Below are 6,985 nucleotides of genomic sequence, written 5' to 3' on the forward strand. Positions count from 1 at the left end.
TAACAACAACAACAACAACATAGATTTTGTTAATCAATTCTCTCATCTAATTGTGCACTAAAAGAAAAAAATTTTATGTGTTCAACTACAAAGAACTATTCTATAAATGTTCTATATCTGTCCATAATTTTAATTCGTATTTTCCCTCAAGGTGAATAAAGATCATACAAATAAATATAAACTAGTACTATAAAATAATTTATAGTATAATCACAGCAAGTGCTTGAGATGTTCATTTGTTTTTTCTTTCTGCTTTCATTACACCATTCATTACATCATTTTAACTTAGTTATGTAATTTTATCTCTTCATTACAATGATCCTGATTTTCTCTCCCAATTCCTTTTAGTAACACATAAACATACATAGCAGAGATAACATTTCTGAGATGTAGATATGGTTTTAGGAGCTCTTGTGGCATAGTGTGTAAGGCATTTGGCTGCTAACCAAAATGCTGGCAGTTCAAACCCACCAGCTGCTCCATGGGAGGAAGATGAGGCAGTTTTACTTCTGTTAAGATTTATAGCCTTGGAAACCCAATAAGAGTCACTGTAAGAATTGACTCGATGGCAGTGGGTTAGATAGGGTTTGAGGAAAGAAGCTCAGGGAACATACTGGATGTCACAGGGGTAAATGAGGGACTTTAAGTAGTACTGTTGGTGACGCTGAGTGTTGTTTATGACATTCAAGAGATAATGGGTCTTCACTTGGAGGGAGATCTCTGTAGGAGATCCTGAATAGAGTGGCAGAACAACGTGGAACAAAAATCAAAATCATAAAAAAAAAAAGAAAAAAGGCTCAGTTTTGCTGGTCTGATAGAGCCTGGTGAAACCCCTGAGACAATGGCCCTAGCTGCCCTTTAGGTCTGGAATTGAACCCATTCCCGTGGCTTCCAGACAAACAAAAGACAGGTGTATGAGCTAAACATTTATATTAGGTGGATACACTCCTAGGAGAGATCAATCATGGGAGAATAGAAGGGCTGTGTATACACAGGGAGATAGCTCAGGGGGCAGGAGTGCATGGAGGGATTGACACAAGGAAGAGATAACTATGGGGAGGAAGTGGGAGGGGAGCTATTGCATTGGGGTCAATTGTAGTCAATGTCATGAGACAAAGTGTGAGGTGCTGTATGAAAAGTGAATTTGCTCTGTAAACTTTCACCCAAATAACAATGAAAAAACAAAAGAGAGAGTGAGAGAGAAAGAGAGAGAGAGGACAGGTCTTGAATCACAGTAAATTCAGACTCATTGCAATGGACTTTTTTTTTTTTTTTTAAATTACTATCACACTACATTTTGCTTTCTGTGTAAGGAGTATGGCTTCAGGTTTCCCATTAGTGATGATAAACCTGATGGATGCTGCTGCCTTCCTTTTTTATTCCCTTTTCACAAGTAGTAGAAATAGTTTTCCATAGTTAGAATTTCAAAACTCAGTCCCTGTATCTCAGACGCAATTGCAGATTCTAATTGGCCCCTAACTGTGGTGATTGCATGCCAGACAGGACCGCTGTGATCCATAGGGTTTCCACTGGCTGATTTTGGGAGATAGACCCTTGGCCTTTCTTCCTGGTCTATCCTAGCCCAGAAGCTCTGCCGAAACCTGCTCATCAGAGCAGCATGCATGCCTCCAGTGACCATGGGTGGTGGCGGCCCTGGATGTGCGTTGACTGAGTACTGAAGATAGATCTTCCACACTGAAGGTGAGAATTCTATCGCTGAATCCCCATAGCCCTTTACTAAAGTGAGTGAAAATCATTAAATAAGAAGCACTCTTTGAATTTTAAAGCCTCATTCAGATATCATTACACTATACAATATAAACTTTACCTCATGTCTTGCTATTATTGAATTAAAATTCAGAAAATATCCCCCATATTTATTATCTCACAGCTACATTTTTGTCTTCTCAAACCATTTCTTCCTTAAGCTACACTGTACCTTTTATTTTTTTTTCATTAAATGATTGCAACGATCCTTTCAACATATACATGGTGGGAAAATCAGTCTTACAGCAGTTCAAATGTTAGTTCAAGTCTAGGACCTCATTTAATACTCTTCAAATTTGTATTTTTTCATATTTAATGAGACTACAACTTTTGCCAAAAGCGTTATGTGGACTTTGTTTGAAGGATGAGACATCTTCCTTGCATTAAGAGATTTCCGCTTTTCTGAAGGCTGCAAGGAAAAAAAAAAAAAAAAAAAAACACAAAATAACTTATTTAAAGTCCTTCCTCCTTTAAACTTCCCACTGGATTTTTTTATTTAAAATGGAAAACTGGATACAGTGAATTTTATGAATGTTCCCTTTAGGGACTTAGATACTCTACTGATATTACTTGGGCATAATCCTCTTGTTATTGCTTCATATCTTGTTATCTTTTATTAAAAAGATAACTTGCTTACTCTCCCAACCTCTGTGAATATTAAGTCATTTTGTAAAGAGCTTCTAAAAATTCAACCAATAGAAAGATTAAGCTCAGCCTCATCAAGGTGAATGCATTAACATTAAAGGGACTAAAACTGTAAGTTTGTCTTATTTCTCATCTCTTGTTATGAAATTTGCTTAAGCTTCCTTTTCTGTTATATCTCAACTAGTATCTGGGTTATCTACTCCCCTTTACTGTTTTTTCTCCATTTTTTTCAGCATAGAAGCTTAAAAATAAACACTTTCCTCCCACATTTCACTGGTTGTATAAAGGAAGCCAACCTGAGATAGCAATTTATTTTTACTTGAAGAAGATTTGATTACAGCTCATATTCTCTGTGTAAAAACAAAAAAGCCTTAAAAAGGGCTAGCATCTTATAAAATAATCTTTCACAGGCATATGGTACTAAAACTTCTAGCTGTGAAACTGCTAGGATGAATGTTCTTTTCCCATGTAACTTCTTATCTCTTCAGCATTTCAGATACAACCCTATTTCTTACAAAATATTTTGTTTGTAAATAATCTATAGCATTGGCTTTTTAAGCCTTAAAACGTATTATGTAGGATTTCTATTTTATTTAAGATTTAAAGAAGGAATTATTTCCACCAGAACTTACCACTGCACTATAAGCTGAGCGTCTTTGCTGTTAGGTGCTGCTGAGTGGGTTTTGCCTCACCGCGACACTATGCACAACAGAACGAGACGTTGCCGGCTTGCGGGCCATCCTCACAATCATTGCCGTGCTTGAGCCGTCATCGCAGCCTCTGTGTCGATCCAGCTCCTTGAGGATTCCCCCTTTCCTGCTGACCCTCTGCCTTACCCAGAATAATAGGCTTCTCCAGGGACCAGTCCTTTCTGACAATATGACAGCTACAAGCTAGTTTGCTATGTATTTTTTGTGTTTTTTCTATCACTTTAGGGATTTCAAGGAACTCTGGTAGCACAGTGGCTAAGGCATCTGACTGCTAACCAGAAAGTTGGTGATGCAAACCCACCAGCTACTATGTGGAAGCAAGACTGAGCAATTAACTTCTATGAAGATTTACCACTTGGAAACCCAGTGGGGGTTACTATGAGTCAGAATCAACTTGATGGCAGTGGGTTGTTTTTTTTTTGGTTAGGGATTTCAAGTCCAGCAAGGTTTAATAAGCTAACATTTCTGAACATGATAAGATTTAAAATAACAGTTAAACCTTAAAATACCATGTTCCTCTTTCCAACAGAATAGAAACTTTTTACCACAATGGGACCCATGACTTAAAACACATGACTTGCTCTACCTCACTCTTATGAATATAGACTTTTACTTTCTCAGGACCTTGATATATCCAAGTCTCTAACCTCAGGATTAGAAGTTCCTACAGCTCATTATAATGAGCTCTGGTGGCTCAGTGACTAAAGCTTTTGACAGCTAACAAGAAAGTTGGTGGTTCAAACCCACCAGCCACTCCATGGAGGGAAGATGGGGGAATCTACTTCCATACAGACTTACTGCCTCAGAAACCCTGTGGGGGTCAGTTAGAATTGATTCAATGGCAGTGAGTTTGATTTTTTTTTTTAATGGGTTATCATTTATACATATACAGATTCTGATTAATTTATAGAGGAAAAAGATTCCCTTTTCCCCACAACTATAGCAACTAGAAGATTATCTTCTACTCAAGAAATAAGAAACTATGACTAAGTCTCATTTATTTATTCAGTTCTCATATTTAGAAAAAATGTGTTCACCACTTTTAAGTTTGGATGATATTGGTCACTATAGATTACGTATAAGTCTGAATTGAAAATTTCCTCACATATTGTCAGTTTATTTCCACTAGACATAGTTCCAGATTAAAATTACTATAGTCAGACTCAAAGATATAAAATGAGAAAATTGATTGAAAATGCCTGTAAACAAATCAAATTATACTTTTTGATGTAATATTAATAAGAGCATTACAATTATTTTGCTATTAAGCAAGTGAAAATCAACTAACACTCATTTGTCAACAGCTTTATATCTAAGAAGAAAATTTTGGAAAAGAATTTATTAATATGGAGCACATAGAAATAAATTATGTTTACTGAATACATAGGTAATCTGACAGTTTCTCACAAAATTGCACTGAACACTTTAAACACTAGTTTCTCACTGGTTTAGACAGATTGGTCAACATTTTCTCTTATATATTTTAAAAGATAAAGCAGAGAGACAGAGCTCTTAATTATTTTAACTTGAAAAGATATTGTTTGGCATCTCTATGTATTTTTTGAGCTCTTTTAAAAATATATCTTTTGAGAATTTCAATCAGCAAGACTATTAGTGGCAGCATTGTGTTTGTTTCCTTAAGTGTTTTTCAAAAGGGTTGAAGGCAACTAGTTAAGGAGTAAGGAGCCCTGGAGACACAGTGGTTAAGTGCTCAGATGCTAACCAAAAGGTCTGATGTTCAAGCCTACCAGCTGCTTCTTAGGAGAAAGATGTGAATGTCTGCTTCCATAAAGATGACAGTGTTGGGAGCCTTATGGGGCAGTTCTACTCTGCCCTGTAGGGAATTGTGAGATGGATTTGTCTGGATGGCAACAGGTTGGTCAAGGAGATTGGAGGCAATCTGTTTGAACAACAATCAGTCTTCTTCAGAGAAACCAAAAACCAAACGCATTGCCATCAACTCATAGAATCTGACTCATAGTGACCCCTCCTTGGGTTTCCGAGGCAGTATCACTACAGAAGTAGATTGCCCAACCTTCCTTCCAAGGAGTGGCTGGTGAGTTTGAACCGCCAGCCTTCTGGTTAGCAGTCAAGTGTCTTAGGCACTATGCCACCAGAGCTCCTATTTCTAAATATTTTCACTGAAGATGCTCTCCTTTCAAAAGCTTCCCAGATCAAACAGTATAAATATAATACAACTATGGAGTGAAGTCAAGACAATTCCCCAACCTAGTTCCTCAGGCTGAAAATCTTGACATTTTCCTTTACTCTTCTTTTTCTTCTGCATCCCACATTCAAACCATAACAAAAGCAAAACAAAACAAAAACCAATTCTCTGCCTTCAAACTATATCCAACACATTACCCCTTTTCCCACTATCTCTATTCCTGTAGTCTAAGCTACCATCAGCTCTCCCTTGCATGATTGTCATAGACTCTTGAATGGTCTCCCTGTATTCACCCTTGATTCCATCATATACTTTATTCTACATGTGCAGCTAGAGTACTCCATTGAAAATCTAAGTCTGACAATGTCTCTCTGCTCACAACTTTCCAGTGGTTCTTCTTCTCTCTCAAATAAAATGCAGAATTCTAAGACCCTCTTTGGTCTGACGCCCAGTTGCCTCTCTGACCAGTCTTCCACTGTTCTCACTATCCCAACTGGTCATCCCAGCCACTTTGTTTTCTCAATGTGCCAAGTGTCATGCTTTAGCTTCAAACTTGCTCAGTCCACCTCATCCCTCCCTTACCTTCCTGTGTTGTATCTTAATTAAACAATGTTTGATGTCAGTGTCAGCTGGTAAAGTGATTGCTGAAAATCTCTTTTGAAAATAGGATAAGCTATGTTTTACTTATAAGCTACATGAAAATGAATCCCATGTAGTCAATTTTTCCTCCATACTGTAGCTTCCTCTTTTGGATACCAGATGAAATAAACACAGGGGATATATAATAAGTGAAACAACACTCTCCCAGGGTTGTATTCACACTGAAGAAAGCAAGACTGAGATGTGTGAGAGAAACATTAGATGCAACGCCTGAATCTTTTGCTATTCTTTGAAGGATATGCTCAAAGAGTGAGATGTTTAAATCCAAATTAATTAACATCCCTCTCTTTCCACTAAATACTTGAATTTGAATGAAGGGAATGGGTAAATAAATGATGCCTCTCCAATGATGTGTAACTGGTCCTACCAGTCTCTTAGTTTCTCTTCTGAATATCCCCCCATCCCTTTACCTCCTCACCTCCCCAAAAGTCCGCCCCACCCTACCCTTACCCCTTGCAGTAAACAGGCTTTCAGCTGCTTTTGTCTCCACTTCTGCTAGAGGAGGCATGCCTCACTTTTTCTTGGAAACTTGCCAATAGGACATCTCTTCTCTGTGTCTCTCTCCTTCTTTCAATAGGTTTTATCTGCCTGAGAATTTTGCTGATTGACATAACATTTTTATTTGCATCTTGAGAGTTCCTCAGACCATTTGCACCATGTCTCTTCCTTATATCCTATGCTGGTTTTAAGTTATTGTCTTTTAACTTCAAATCCCACACATCTATATTTGGCTTTGTGTGGTTGAGGCTGAACACTGGAATAGGGGAAAGAGACCCCAGATTTAAATAGGTTCAATAGAGACACTTTTATTAAGCCCTGGACAAGACAATGAAAGCAAAGACAAAATCATCCAGGATGAGGGAAACCATCAGCAAGTACACAGTGCACAAACCTGAATGGAGTCCACTGAGTCATAGCCATGGGGCTAATGATATATGATTGCAAGCAAAGGGAATCATCACAAAATCATGATTGGTGGCAGATCAGTTGATCACTGTTGGAGGCAGGACTACAGAAACAGGGAAAGGACCATGAT

The sequence above is a fragment of the Orycteropus afer genome, unplaced genomic scaffold, assembly GCF_000298275.1.
Source record: "Orycteropus afer afer isolate SDZICR_OR568_19922 unplaced genomic scaffold, OryAfe1.0 scaffold00002, whole genome shotgun sequence".
Taxonomy (NCBI): Eukaryota; Metazoa; Chordata; class Mammalia; order Tubulidentata; family Orycteropodidae; genus Orycteropus; species Orycteropus afer.